The sequence below is a fragment of the Ascaphus truei genome, chromosome 2 (assembly GCF_040206685.1).
Source record: "Ascaphus truei isolate aAscTru1 chromosome 2, aAscTru1.hap1, whole genome shotgun sequence".
NCBI classification, from domain to species: domain Eukaryota; kingdom Metazoa; phylum Chordata; class Amphibia; order Anura; family Ascaphidae; genus Ascaphus; species Ascaphus truei.
In genome coordinates this window covers 354,654,334-354,670,693 of record NC_134484.1, presented here as the reverse complement: position 1 = coordinate 354,670,693, position 16,360 = coordinate 354,654,334, and the positions used below count along the sequence as shown (strand labels likewise).

At 42.8% G+C, this 16,360-nt stretch overlaps 1 protein-coding gene and 1 long non-coding RNA gene across 4 annotated transcripts in view; both read right to left on the bottom strand.

The window, feature by feature from the left end:
* Window positions 1–16,360, bottom strand: part of PLCL2 (phospholipase C like 2) — a 217,978-nt gene that overhangs the window by 172,046 nt on the left and 29,572 nt on the right. The window lies entirely within an intron of this gene.
* Window positions 3,322–5,124, bottom strand: LOC142487487 (uncharacterized). Its single transcript, XR_012799241.1, has 2 exons — window positions 4,089–5,124; window positions 3,322–3,877 (listed from the first exon to the last, which is right to left on the bottom strand). It is a non-coding gene; the product is annotated as an uncharacterized LOC142487487 (long non-coding RNA).

Sequence of the window (16,360 nt, the reverse complement as noted above, 5' to 3'; positions counted from 1 at the left end):
GCATTAACGTACGCAATGGGACCGGAGCATGTATGTAAAGCGAATATGTACTTAAAGTGAAGCACTACCTTTTTTCCCCTTATCGATGAATGTACTGTACTGCAATCATCATATACGTGCATAACTGATGTAAAGAACGCATTTGTAACAGGCTCTATAGTCTCCCCGCTTCTGCACAGCTTTGGTGCAGGTAGGGAGTTCAACTTTGCTGTCCTTAAAGCGGGGTATGCCTGTACAATACAATCACTGCTGATTGAAGAAATAGATAAATTAACTGGTATGATGATTGCATGTCTAAAATATCAATCCCCCTCCCCCTTTAGGGTGAACTCAGACAGAAGTGGATGCGACGAGCATGCGCAAATTTGGGTTGTGCGGTGGGAGTTTTCAAACTGAAAACTCTACCGGCGGCAAAGTGCAGTGCCAACACGAGGAGGCGACAGGGACAGATTATTACTACAGTTGGAAGCAAGGCTCATTTTTGAGCTTAATACAATGGCCCCAAAGGGTCTCAATGAGGACTTTAAACTAGGGTGCTTTCTTTAACATCCTCTTGCTGATCTCTGTTATGGACGATTTATTGCCCTCTGTTGATTCTTTTCCCACATTCCCTATTTTCCCCTCTCCCTTTTTTTTTTCCTCCCCTTGTGTTACCCCTCTTTTCCCTTCTCTTCCTCCACTTTTGTTCCCCCTCTGTTGCTTACCTCCCCTCTTTCCCTTCCTCCCACATTATGTTCTGTGTGCAACCATCACTGACCTAATACCTATTCTATATACTTATAGTAGTTTACCATTACTGCCTTCCCTGGCTGTGATAATCTTATGGCCGCTGTGGCCATTTCGTATATATTCAAATGGCCTTTTAATGAAATTATAATCTCCCTCTTTAGCCATACTACGGAAATGATCATTTTATTTAGTAGCCCGCACTCATGGTAAATTTTGCTTTTATTCTCCTCACTTTATGTTCACTTATGTTTTACACTTTTTATTCCAGTGCCCTTGGAGATCCCTCCTGATGTCCTGCTCATTACCATATTTATGTATACGAGATGATTTCCCTGATGTATATTTAGATGATACCCCAAGTATCAACATGACCCAGATGTGAGGGATGGCCAGCGCTCCTCCTGACTGTGTGATACGCCGCACTGCCTATTTTGCTGGTGTTGAGGCCGCGCACGCGCAGTATGCCCAGCCATTTAGTCTTCTTCGATGGACCACGGCGTCGCGGTCTCCTAGCAGCACGGCACCATGGAAACGGAGAACGCTCTCCTCCCCCGCAGTGGCGCTCTGGTGGTACTGCATGCATATCCTTGATTATTCTGAACTGAGCAGCAGTATTGATGACAGCCATAGTGCGACTTCAGCAACAATTGGGACTGATCATGGGACTGGGTGCACGACCAATCAGCTATCCTGGTTGAGTCATCTGGGTGTGGGGGTATATAAGGGATCCACTGGCCAGTAGTCTCAAGCACCACCCTGAGGAAGGTCCTACGAGGACCGAAACGTTGGTCATGTTTGTGCTGTGTTTTACTTGCAATACAAGTTTTCTTACTTACCTTTGAGTGCTGTCCTGTGTCCGCTCCTGCTGGGGTGGATTGCTTTTTTTCTGTATATACACCGCAAATGTTCTTGGTATTTGGAGTGCCAGCTGCCCTGTCTATTATATATAATAATAGAAGTACTCAAAAAGAGAATCTCCTAGCTATAAACACAAAAAATAAAATATCTTTATTACATTGCAAACTCATCCTTAAAAACCATACACAATGAACAGAGTGTGAACCCTCTGGTATTAGTATATCAATTCAGCCTAGGTCTCTACCAAATGGTAGTCCTTATAGAAATGCTCAGTATTGTCACTCAATAAAATTAATCTTTATATGTTCAATTTTTGAGTTGATCTTGAGATAGGTCCTCAACAGGACCAAAACGTTTATCCGGTTTAAGTAAATAAAAAAATTAAAAAAAAAAAAAAATATATAACACACACACATTTTTATATTTTATTTACTGTCAGTGCACCCAGGCAGGTTTGCCCATTGAATAAATGAGTGCTGCTTTTCTATACAATATACAATGCAGTTGTACAAGGAGAATAAAGTTGATGAGTGAAAATGCATTTAACCTCCAGAAATATAAGTTAAGGCATGTTTCGAATCCATTAGCCCTTAGTAAAAAAATTAAAAAAAAAAAAAAAGTGGGGCCTAGAGTAAATATAATCCGAGGATAAGTTTAAGCATAAAGAATTGATAGAAGTTTGCAATATTGGCAATACATGGTAGATAACTCAGGTTTAAAACGTCATACTTATATATCGATAATTTAACTCAATATCTAACCAAACATTAAAGTAATACAAACCATGGACCATAAACAGGCTATAAATAGATTATCTACAGGCCACAACAATTAGCCCACATAAAGACATCCTAGTAACAGGTTTTGGCTCAAAAAAAAAAAACAACTATAGGAAGAAAAAAAAAAAAAAATTTGTGTGGCCCAGTACATCGGATGCTGTGTTATACCATCACTCTGCTACCTCCTATATGCTTATACTTTGTTGGCTGTGCCAGAGTTACCACACTGACTTCGTCCAGTCACTGCTACATATGGCATGACTGCTTAGACCAAGTATAAGGCCGTGCTTATAGTGCCGGCGACGCAACATCGCCCGAAAACAAAAGCATTGCCGCCGCCGGCGCGTGCGCACAACGGTGCGACGGCAACAAAACTGGTAGCCGGGAAAATGTGATTTTTCAAGGTCTGTCACGTCACGTGGCGGCCCTTGAACCAGTCACATTGCCGGAATTACGCGACGACGACGCCCGGCGAAATATAACTTTCGCCGGTGGCGACGTCACCCGTCGTGTCGCCGTCACCATCGACGGCACTATAGGCACGGCTTAAGGCCTCAATTATACCAGAAACTGCAGAGCGATCTGGTGACATCATCGTAACAGCGCTACATGTGCATATGCAAAAGCAATTTGTAGCACTACTGCAGGGAGACAAGGCCAGTTCGTCACTTCCTGTACCACACTTCCTCACAGGCTTCAGCAAAAGAAACATGGAGATGTTTGATGAGAATGAAATGATGCGGTTCATGAATGATAATTGTAGGTAATAGACAAACAAATGTTCATCCCATGAATAGTTTACGTGAAGAAAATGGGGAACACACAAGATTTACATTTTTATAATAAAAATGTATCATTTGAAAGTGCAAACAAGAACAAATCAACTTTTTAAACATTAAAAACAATACAACAACAATTACAAAAGTGCTTACAAAGATGAACATATCAACAGTGGTTAAACACAACTAGTTTTTTTTATTGTTACGAACTGCCTTGATCACAAGTGCATTCATTTTTTGGCGCAGCTCTAACTTTTTTTTTACTGTTCCCAATTCCTTCATGTGAGGTAGTAGACTGTACTAATAGTCCACATCATCACCAGCACGTGCTTTTGGCATCGTCATAAAAGCCAATTTTTTTTCCCCTCAAGGAGTAGGAGCTGTTTTATATCGGAACTTTTTTTGGTCGCTTTTTTAACTTCCTTTTTTGGGTTGGTGGTGCCTCTGGAGATGATGCAGCCTCACTCAGCGATTCGGCATGCAGAATACTTGATGATGGAGTGTTCACGGTGATGTCATTCAAACTTGAGCAGGAGCTGGCTGGAGTCATCTGTTTCTTTTTTTTTTTTTTTTTTTTTAAAGGACATAATTGAAAAATATGGCCAGGTTGAATTGTATTGTTGGCTGCTTGGTCCTGGGCCAGCAGACCGTGGAGCCTTTCATTTAATCAATTCTTCAATTCTCTCCGATACGAATTGCGGACATTCTTCCATTTATTTTTGACCACTTCAACTACAAAAAAAAATAAAAAATTTGCACATAGGTCACTTTAATATTTCTAACACTATGGTTTTGACAAATACTGTACTTCCTTTAATGGACAGCACATATATTATGTTAAAAGAGCTTAATAGATATTGTTATACCTTGTTCATAATGTATATACACTTTTTTGGGGGGTGTTTTTTTTTTTTAGTTCAATATAAAAGGCCAATGTACTTACTTGGTAATTTCATTATGTCACTAATTTCTCTCCACAATTTGTCACTCATTTCTATCATGATAACTTTTCATAAGTTGGTTCCACAGTGATTGCCATTCGAACACCAGCCCAATAAACTGTTCAATATCTCATTTATCCATAGTAATGTATTGGGTGCCTGTATGCTCAGCATGTGAAATAGAAAACTTTATGTTGTCTGGCAAAATTAACATTGTGTGCTTGCACTGCGATTGGCTACAATATTGGGGCCTGTGATTGGTTAGTTTAAGATGCCCTGTGATTGGCCCGAGGCAATCACGTGTTGCGGCCGTCGTCTGAAAAACAAAATCTCAGATCTCTTCATGAGACAGAAGCTTTGCAGCACGTCGCGGCGCTACCGTCGCGATTGGTATGTGCGCTTTCATTGGATTCTATTGCTTTGAAGCCGCGCTGCGTCACGCCACACGGTGTCGCCGGCGATTTCTGGTACAATTACGACCTAATTTCGATGACTGCATGCTGCTTTATACTTTATGTGGTCACGCCAACACATCTAACACACCAACTCCTTTCTTTGTGCTAATACATACTTACTCTTGTCGCTCAATTAATCCTATACTTTGGATTATATTTGAATTCTGTCACTCTGCTAGACCATTACATTTGAATTTATTTGTAAAACACTCAGCTACTGTACATGTAACGCTGGTACACATACCACAATAACTTAGTCACCACTAACATAGACCTAGCAAGTCTCGCTCATTTGGATTGAATCTCATTAACACAATTGTAGGCAATATAGTGTGTATACACACACACACACACACACACACTTTTTGCTCCTGCTGGCATGTTGCACCTAGACACTTCACACCAGTGGGAGCAACTGCAATTAGATTGTAAGCTCTTCGGAGCAGGGACTCCTCTTCCTAAATGTTACTTTTATGTCTGAAGCACTTATTCCCATGACCTGTTATTTGTAGTTAATTATAGGATTGTCACATGTATTACTACTATGAAGCGCTATGTACATTAATGGCGCTATATAAATAAAGACATACATACATACACACATACATACACACACAACTGCCATTCAAAAGGTATTAGCTGAATGCAAAAAAAAAAGGCAGGGCAAACACGCCAGCAGGTGCAATGACATCTGCTACATCTGTACGTATGTATATCACAGGCGGGACGTTGCAGCTGTTGGTAAGAGCTTGTTTGCATCCCCTCCAGTCAGCTGCTTAATGCAGGGGCACTGGTGGATACTGCCCCACTCCTCTCCTAGGGAACTAGTGATTAGCACAGGAGAGGAGGGAGCATTACAGTATTTATCAGCGCTCTGGTATCAAGCAGCGGAGGGAGTGCAGAGACGCTGCAATCCATGCCAGCAACATCTCCACTTCCTCTGTACTGGGGAGAGAGGGCTGCTGGGGAGGCCAGCGGTTTGACGCCACAGGTGAATCCTCAGGGTGCCCCCGGTTGCTCGCCAATGCATTAATAGCACTGCCATCAATATTTTGCATTTATAATTGAACTAATGAGGTCTCATTCTCTGAAGTACACAGGTTTTCAAAATTTGTTTTGCACATTGTTTAGAAAAAGCGAATGACATATTTTGCTAAATGTTACACTGCTCAGAATTTTGGCCACATTTTCTAATTTTGACAGAACTTCATCAAACGTGTTGCGAAAACGGCAATTTTGGCACAAAAATGCCATTAATCACAGTTTAACTTACAATCCCCTCAATGTGCATTCCCATTTGCTTCACACCCCCAAATGTCCCAGACTTTAGAAACACAAACATAGGTCAAGAAAAAAAACGTGCACAGCTTAATGGCTAAACTCGCCCCAAAAAACGGTCTTGTTGCAAATAAAATAAAGCAGATTACAGTGCAGAACAAGCCCTCTACACCATCTTGGTTAAGCCTTCCATAAATTTCGGTAGCTTAGTACCTGTGATAGCTTCTACCATTTTAAATCCCCAGTACGTTTAACCCTGTATTCACTGGAGCACTGTAGAAAAGAAAAAAAAAGAAAGACAATCTCACCTTCTTTCATCACAGATCTTATCCTCTATTGTAAATTCCCCAGTGAATACATTGGGTTTTTAGGTATTTATTTGTTATATTGGTTGACATCCTTACAGCACCACCAGTTTTCTAGAGATATTTCGCTTTTTGCGTGTTTTTCTGTTATTTAACCAGCCAGAAAATCCTCGTTTGTGTTGTATTAGCCATTATGTAGATTGTCTTCAACCAAACTGCATCATTTCTTTTTAGATCTCTGGTTTCTGAAGAGTGTCTGCTACAACCTATCAATACTCACCCCAATTCATGACAAGCAGATGCAACCCCAACACGTGTTACTCATTGGGACTGCATCTTCAGTAGACAACCCTAACATATCATGTGAGTACATGTGTATTTCCTCTTGGGACCCCATCAGATATCACAGTAAATTCCCCTTTCTGAATCTGTACTATATCTTGAAGCAAACGTCACACACTCTGATTGCATACTGTATGCATTTCCTGATACTAATTTGAGCGGTTCTTTGAGAAGTCTTGTTATTATACGAACAGCAAACAGGACCTCATTCTTTCTTTGTGCAGTTCATTTAAATGGTTTTTGAAACTACAGTGATCGCATCCTCAGCCCAATCTAAGTTTAAAAGCAGCGGTCTCTTCTTGCCTTTGCCACAGCTGTTTTTTTTTTTTTTTTAAATGATACGTTATTCCGGAGATTGAAGCCTTTGAAATATTAAGTGTCTGGGAAGTTAAAATGAAACGCTCTCCAGAGCCCAATACACTAACGTTTTTACCACCGTTTTGTTTTTTTAAGTAGTATGACATTCTCAGCGGCCAAGATACTTAAATTACAGGAGTTACACTCATATAGGCTGTTGGGGGATTGATGCTTCAAGTTTTTTTGTTTTTTTGTTTTAAAGAACGCTCTTCCACTCAATATTTGTCACGTACCTTCACTTTTCACATGCAAAGCCCTGCTGAAAAGCCACCTCTTAAAAGCGCCCGCTCATAAGCCATTTTACGCCTCTGCTACGACATCCCGACAGCGGTTCTACTTCTAATGTGTCTGTAAATCTCCCAGCATAAACACTTAGATTGTAAGCTCTTTGGGGCAGGGTCTTATGTTCTCATTTACTAGTGAAACTTCTTCCCATTGTTTGTAATATATTCACCTCCTATTGTAATGTTGCAACATGGTTGGTGCTATATAAAACACAATACATTCTGTATACAGCAGTTTTTTGCTGGTCTAGGGACGAAGATCCTAACATTATACGAGTTAAGCCTCGGAGTTTCTCAGGGGACAGAAGGAGGAGGTGGGGGGGGGGGGGTTAGATTGCTGCTATAAGCAGGGTCTTAAATGAAGACCTGGAATCTCAGTGCTTATAAATTCCTCTTTGTTTGGCGAGTCTGGGTTACCGATCTCCCACCAGAAAAAGGAGCACGGCTGATAAAGTCTTGCACAAGGGCAGAGACACTTCCCCTTTTCCTTCCCTGCAAAGTGAAATTGTATTTTGTGGTTGGGGCAGCTGCAAAGTGTGACGTCGAGCGCTGTAATGCATCTTTCACCAACCGCAGCACAATTCCGTGCCAGGAACCTAGCAAATGTCTACTGTCTGCTCTCCCCTATGCCTGGACCAATAAACATGGCGTGTTAAAGCAGGAAGTTGCTCACCTTACGGGGGTTATTCATTACACTGGGGCAGTGCAGTTCGGGGGACTATTTCATAGAAACTCCCATCCGCCGTGATGGGAGTTTCCGTGGGATATTGCCTTGCTCTGCACAGTCGCAGTTTCATGAATAACCCCCCAGGTTTGGTTTCATTCTTCATTGTGGGAGTAGGTTTTGGTGGCTATGCATGTCTTTAACTCAGGCTGTGCTGAAAAAGCTGTGAAATACGGCAGGCATAAGCATATAAGGGACCCATGTTAAAATGGGCAAGAAGCAAAGAATAACACACAGAGTGCTTATTTGGGTGCGATTAACCAGAATCCCTTGCTGCAGTGGAAACATTGTATGCCGCATCCATAGTCTGCGCAGCAGCCGTCGCAAACTAAAGGCCGTACCTCAATGAGGATGGCCATAAAACACGCACAAGAGCAACAGCGCGGCCGTTTTTTTTATTTTGGCGCGCGACGGCCGGGTCACGTGCGCGGTTCAGCCAATGAGGGCGCACGTGACGTCACGGGCACGCCTACCCGTCGCGCAATCCTACAGGCCCCAGATCGCTTCTCCGTCGCGCGCGCACCTGCACGGTATCAGAGAGATAACGGGGAAAGGCAGGGTTGCAGCTCTGCTTGAGACGTGTGAATGTGCCCACAAGCAGTATTTTTATTTGCCAGTTCATTTTGACACAAATAAAATACAGGAAATGTGAAAATCTGTGATGCAGAAAACAGCAAAATTAGCACGAGAGCAGGCTACATCATGAAATAACATCCGTTCTTCTATCAGGGACAAAGCAACCATTTCCACCACTAATAAAAAAACAATCCAGCACGTCTGCACGAAAACAGACTTCACACACACTCTCAGCAACGTCATTCACCAGCAGTGACATGCCAAGAGGTGTAAATGTCACATTAGGTAGGACAATATTTTTTGTTTGTAAACATGGCAAACAAACTATAGGGGATGGACTGATGTCAATACTGTATGTGTTGAGCTGGGCAGGAATGAGCAGTCAAAGGATGGGGGGGGAGGGGAACACACCTTTGACATTTTAAGGCCTCGGGCATGGTCAGCGCTTATGCACTGAGGCGCGTTGCTGCTCGGCAGTGAGCCCCTGCAGCCGCAATGAGAGTGGCTTTAGCAGGCGCTCGCTTCCACAAGCGTGCGGAAGCGTAAGTCTTAGCAAAATTTTTAATTCAAGCGCTCAAGGGAGCGCAGGGCCGGTCACGAGAGCGGTTCGCCCAATGAGGGCGAACCAGCTCAGTGACGTCACAGGCACCCCCCTGCCCCCGAATGGAGCGTGGACCAAGGCCATTGAAAGCACCCGCTTTCCCTCAGCCTCCGCGCGCCTCCGCACGGCTGCAGTCCTATGGACGCAGCCTAAGGATCACAGATCAAAAAAAATTCAAATAAAAACAAAAAGTTTTAATAAAATCTTGCTTTGTGGAAAATTGAAAAGTGAATAAATACAAAAGAAAGACAATTGTCCTTTTATAGAGCCAATTTCTTCTAGTACCAAAGTATAGGCTACCAATGACCGTGATATGTTTAACGGGCTTAAAAATACCTGTAAGTATTTTTGTCATCATTTTTTGGAGTCAGTTTGTAACATGGTAAGCAGAGCACACATGTGAGGTGTTTGCCTGCCTCTGGCTGCCCCATTAGGCTAAGGCCCCGCTCCCTCCGTCAGCACTCCCGCACTGCAGACAGGCGGGGCGCCGACAGACACAGACCGCGATATGCGGTCTGTAGGGAGCCGGAGCGGGAGGTGGGCGGGAGTGGGAGGTTTGAGCGGGAGGGGGGGGGGGGGGCGTGGCTTGAGCGGAGGGACCCGCTACTCTCCCCTCCCTCCACGGGCTCGGGCTGGCACTCACACACACGCAGACACACACACACACGCAGGCAGGCACTCATACACATACACACACACACACACACAGAGGCAGGCACTCACGCACTCAGACACACACATACACACACACGCAGGCACTCACGCACTCAGGCACACACAAACACAGATAGGCACTCAGACACACACACACACACAGACAGACAGGCACTCACGCTGCTTTCCCCCCACACTGCTCCCCGCTCCCCGAAGCCTCTCCTCCTCCCGAAGCCTCCCCTCCTCATTGGCTCACAGCCACACCACGTGACGCGTCAACGCTAGGGATCACCATTCTCTTGTATCCCGTAGCGGCTGACGCGTCACAGCGTGTAGTGAGCTGTGCAGCCAGGGGGGATCGGGACCAGCTCGGGAGGATTCCCCTGCTGGTGGGGAACTCGCGTGTGGCCGCCCACGCCGCCGGGCGCAGCGGGTCCCAGGCCTTATACAGGTCACTGCTGCTTTATTAACGCTCTGATATGGACAGGATGTAATAGGGGGGACGAGGATCAGAGAAACACCAGCTACCCACTTCAGGGGCCACAAATAAAAAGGGTTGTGTGCTTAAAAGCAGCAGTCTGAGCTATTTTATTTTTACTTGCATTAAGAGATATCTTCTTGCCCTTTGCTATGCTGGTTTTATTTCAAATCGGACGCTCCATTCATGATACAAAAGTGTTTGAAATATTAAATATGCAGGAGGTTAAAATGGAGCTCCCCACAGAGCCCAGTGCAGTCCAAAGGTTACCATGCACAGCGGCTGGAAATAGGGGTGCTGTATGTATGTTATGGATTTTGAATGTTCAGCACCTCCAGCCAAAAAATAGTTCCTGCAAGCCTGCTACTATTGGAAGGGCCAGGGGCTAGCGATTAAGGAAATACTGATTTAAAAAAAAAAAAAAATTAACATGTAAAAATGAACAGGACGTGCTCAGGGGCAAGATACTAACATTTTATGAGTTAAACTCATAGGCTTCTGGGGCAGTGCTGCTTTAATTTCTAACGAAAAGAAAAAAAACACAATTTTTTTGTGTTGCTTTTAGCATGGTTACATCGGATGACTTACATCTAAATTAAAGCAGCAATACAAGCTGCTGTTTATTTAATTTTTTGTAATTTGTTTTTTTTTCACCCCCTTAATGTGTGCATCAATACAAACAATACAATAATAAGTAATTGGCTAGATTGTCGATCGATCTGCAAAGATTCGGCTAGGGGGTTCACTAGATGGCAATGCAGCAGAAGAGGACCAAAGCTGCAAAGTTCTGTGGGGAAGATCATGTGACCAGGCAGTCGCTAGATACAATTGGTGCACTGCTAGAGAGAGGGCAGGGCTCAAAAAGGAGTGTGCCAGAGCCTGTTTCAGAAGAGGAAGGGTGTGTAACTTTGTAAATTGTTGCTATAGAAACAAAAAATGCTTGTTACATTATAATACATTAAAAATGTAATTCAGAGTTGTTGTTTTATAAGTTACAGGTATTTTCTCATAGTACAGAACGGATTTAAAAAATAAAAACACACCCAACACCAACAACATGTAGGATATTGCTTGGTCTGCAGATTTAAGATTAAGCATAGCAAAGATTTTCTCTACTAAGTGATTTTCCACCGGTGACTGAGCCGTAACAGATATTGTTGTGGACACACTGTTGTGTCTACTTTTCAGGATACATTGCATCCTTTACGAGTGCCTAATGTGTTTTTAATTATTTCAATTTTGTTCATATGGTTTGAGTGTTTGTCAATATGACTATTTATTTCAACTATAAAAGCAGTAAAGGTTAAGTTGTATGGTTTCTCTCAGGGGTGCTCAACTCCAGTCCTCAAGCTCTCCCATCAGGTCAGGATTTAAGGATATCCCTACTTCAGCACAGGTGGCTCAATCTTCAACTGAACCACCTGTGCTGAAGCAGGGATATCCTGAAAACCTGACCTGATGGGGCGGGGCGGGGCGTTCTTGAAGAGTTGAGCAGCCCCTGTCTCTCTCATTATCCAATTTATTGTAAGGTCAAGCGTGCAGTCAAGAGGGGATTCTCTTCTCTCTTTGTTTACGAGGGGGAGTCTCAGAAACGAAAATATAGCTTGGTTTGTGAAGCTGACATCAAACTATTGAGACTTTGTTGAAATATTTTAATATTCTTGTCGTCTTTTCAGATTCAGGTCCTTTTGAAACATAAATAAAACGGTATAGCATTTTTACGTGCTCGAGTTAGTAAAAGAGTCATACAGCTGATGTTTTTCTGGAGCCAAAACAATAACAATAATAATATATTAATTTAAAAATAAATAAAATGAAAGGCAAAATCGAAGTGTGGATGTGTTGCAACTGGTAGATTTTTCAGGGAATAAGGACAGATCCAGGGAAAATGTAGTGTACATTTTACACAGTGATAAGTGAGAGCAATTAGATGAGCGAGCTGTGCAGCTTCATCAGCTGCTAGACTTCAAACCCCCGTGGGATTTCTAGACACAATAACGTGAGGGAGAAAGGACAATGACAATTAATTCCAAACAGACGTAGCATACGTAATCAGGGACCAATGTCAGGCAATAACGAAAGTCTTAGATTACGACAAATATGGATGGCAAAAAGAAAGCAATTTGATGCAACGTTAAGCAATAGCTATCTAAAATCAAGGAGGATGCATTTATCAATCCAATAAAAGCACCACATAAATGGAGATTTCACCTGAATGCGGTGGAGATGCAATATGGGCTGATCATACTGCAATTATAATAGGTTTTTCGTGTAGTCTTTATCTCCGAGTCCCTGCCCCATAGACTTTACAATCTATCGTTTTGGTGCCCGAGAGACAAGGAGATAGTGACTTCCTCAAGGTCACAAGGAGTTGACACCGGGATTTGAACCTGGCTCGCCTGCAGCACACTCTGTGTCATTGTTCTCTGAGTCGGGAGTCCTTTACTCACGGAGCCGCTCCTTCAATTATAAAGAGCCTGAACGTTCGCTAACCTCAATTTAAAAAACAACACGCAGCTGAAACAATCACACATATGTGACAGCTGCTATTTTTCATAAATGGCCACTGGTTTTCCCAATATAGTGAATCTCACTGAATGTTGTACCTCACCGAGTGCAAAAAAAAGCTATACGACGATTAGCAACGCATGACCAGCGGCCATTTGGTCTTTTTGACTTCCCCAGAGGACTGCAGATCGGTTCATGGGAGACACGGTTTCAGGTCATCCACACACACGCACAAAAACAGCCGTACAGACTGTCAAATATTCAGAAACAGGAGCTTGGGCACAGGAAACCATTTACATTTGTATCTTATGACGTTTGAAGAAATTGAAAGAAAACAAACAGAACAGGGTATGCAGTCTAGTGCAGTCTTATAGCTGCAAAGTTGAGGGCAAAATTACAGCAGCAGGTTTACCGAAGAAATACACTGTTTTCAGTATAGGAGAGCTTTAAAAATAAAAAAATAAATAATGATAATAAAAATATCTGGTATATTTTCAAACACTTTGTTCCATTCTTTTCCTGCCTAAAGACTTTCATACATAATCCCACATAATGGATGTCAGAAAGCTAGATGTGCAGCAGTTGAAACCATATGCCAGCTCCAAAAAGCTCCAAAAAGCAATTCCTGCAGTGAATGCACATGGGAAGTTCCAGCCTCACGATGTCGATGGTATCCTGTGCGCAACTGGAAAGAGAGTCAAGCATGGACTAAATCTATGAATATATGAGCGCATAGACACTTCTACTGAAGCTTGTGTTAGTGCTTCCATTTTAAAAGTAGTGGTATATATATATATATATATATATATATATATATATATATATATATATATATATATATATATTTGTTTTTGTTGTTTATTTGTTTGTTTGTTTTAATTGCCTATGCAATTAAGTGCACCATCAAACGAGGCGTCAAAGTGCAGAAGCGCTCTTCAAAATGACTGTGTATATATATTGTTACCTCATACTTGCCACTTATGAGAGATGAGTAAAAGGCAATTTACGCCACATTATTTAGTGTGTCAGAAATAATAACAAGACGATAGACAACAGACACACCAAAGCCAACGGTGTCATTTACCTGGAAAATTGAATTTATTATAAAACCCACCTGCACCCAGGTGGCTGATCATTAATTGAACACAGAGTATTATAATGTATAGCACTATACATTCAATGCACATTTGCACATGGAAAAGATTACAGCTGCTCTATTTTTTTTTTTTTTACCTTTCTTGATGGTTTCCAGAGCGTTACCTGATGCAAGCATCACACTTACTGCTAATGCAAGGCTGTGCTGCAGCGCATTGTCACGTCTCGACTGCTGAGCCGGCTTTTGTGTTTTCCATGACAAAGGTCAAACAATACCGGGATGGAGATTAAGTAATCTTTAACATGCAATTGGCGCTTTGCTAGAGGGAATACAGCTGTGCTCTGTAGGAGCAAAGTGGATTCGAGATGCAGCTTTTACAGGAACTACGTATACCAGGAGTGGCGAACACCAGGCCTCAAGGGCCAATAAACAGGTCAGGTTTTAAGGACATTCCTTCAGCACAGGTGGCTCAATTAGTTGCTCATTCATAATGTCCGCCACCTGTGCTGAAGCAGGGATATCCTGAAAATCACTGCTGTCACCCCGTATATGAAAAGGGGAAGATATTATTTCGGAACACAGACTAGCATGCTGTAGTGAACAGTGACACAGGACATCAGTATCTACTTTAGGACTGCTGTATTCCCATAGGCTCTCAGAACAAACTGTTAATTAGCAGAGCCTCACAAGGAAGGGAAGTGGTTGCATCCACCATCCTCAAACACTTAAATATCCCATGGAGCAGCAGCTGAAAATACTGGAGAGAAGATACTCCCGGAGGACAATTAGCTTTTGGTGTGTGATAGGAAGGGTCTGAGGTGCATAGAGATCCATTGAACTGCCACCCTTTGCAGCATAGTCAGTTTGCTTCCGAGTACATATTTACTTAAAGCAGCAAGCCTGCTTTTCTTTTCTTTTTAATTAAAAAGAAAAACAGGTTATGAAGCAGGGGGTCTCCAGAGCTGAACTACATTCATTTCAGCTGCAGGGACCCCCCTGCAGGGATGCCAGTAGCAGCTCTGACTGGGCTGTGTCTGGGGAACATAAAGGCAGCTTAAATGTCACTCAGCCAATAGGAAGTCGTGACGTCCCCCCCCTGCAGCTTCCTATTGGCTCTTGTGACCGGGATCTTTAAACCTCCAGAGCTGCTACTGGCACCCCCTACGGAGGTAAGTATCTCAGGGAGCAAGCGGTCCCTCGAGCTGAAATTAATGTGGTTCAGCTCCGGAGACCCCCTGCTACCCACCTACTACAACAAAAAGCCACATGTTCTGCTCCTCGTGAGCCTGTATTTCAATACCACGTGCAACACGAGCCCAAGTTATACATTGCCCAACGTGGATCAGGCCATAATAGGAAACAGTTCTTGTAAACCAGGAAGGTTATTTAAACATGTACCAATCAAAATCATAAAACTGCATACAGTGCCAACAGTGTTTAATAAAATGCAGGCAAGTTACGTTTTTATTGCTTGAGGCAGGAGACATATTTGCAATATGCTGTACGTATACGCTGCTGTGCATGTGGCAAGAATGTAAACTTCATTCTCTTCCAGTGGGGAAAAAGCAGTGAGAGACAGAAATTGGAAGCACAACAGTCCAAACAAACCTACATAGTCACAACGATATCCTTAAAACAGCAATCCACCCCTTTCTAACCCAACTCCCACCCCCCTTTTTTCTTTTACATGACGGGATCCAATGGGTCTTCTGGAGCCTAACCGTGTTATTTTCAGCTCTGGACACCCCCAAGTTATCGCGATATTCAACGGTGCTACTCCCGGTTTATTTAAAGGCATTTAAAATGGCCGCCCAATAAAGAGTCCCAACCTCATCCTATTTATTCCTCCCCAGAGGATCTCATCCAACGGTAACAACACCGGTAAGTATCTCGGGAACCTGGAGATCCCTGAGGCTGAAAAGAAAGCGGTTCAGCACCGGGGGAAACCGCGGTTTTCGTGCTGTAATAAAACAGTTCAAAAAGGAAAAAAAACAGAGACATCGTCCGGGTAAGACTGCCGCTTTAAAGTAAGATCTTTGCACATGTTACATTACATCTAAGGCTGCGGCCCCGCTAGCGCTGAGCGGGCTGAGCTTGCCGCGGTTACTTACATATATAGATATATGGAAGTCCCTGACCACGCGGTGTGCGCGCTCGTGCACACACGCTCAGCGCTTAGATAAACAAAAAATCTTACTTTCTAGCGTGCTCAACTACCCGCAATGACAAAATGAGAGAGAGATGGGAAGATGGAGGGAAAGAATATAGGCGAACATACTCGGTCATGAGGAGAAGAGCTAATAAGAGATTTTGGGCTAAATTTAATAAGCAATGCTAAACGGTAGGTAACTTATGGTCTATAAGGTGTGTCTCGTGGTACAGCATCACTTAGTAAATATAGCCCTATGTTATGTATCGAAAACAAATTCAGCAATTGAGGGAAAAAAAACAATGCGCCACGTATCAAAGGAAAACAATTCCATTGAAATCTTGGATATCTCTGGTGCCATTTTTTACTCAGTTGGGCTACTTTTTCTTGATACATCATCCATTTAAAAACTCTGGCAGCTCACAGATATCCCGTAACAAAAAAGGATTATCAAGGATTGTGAATGA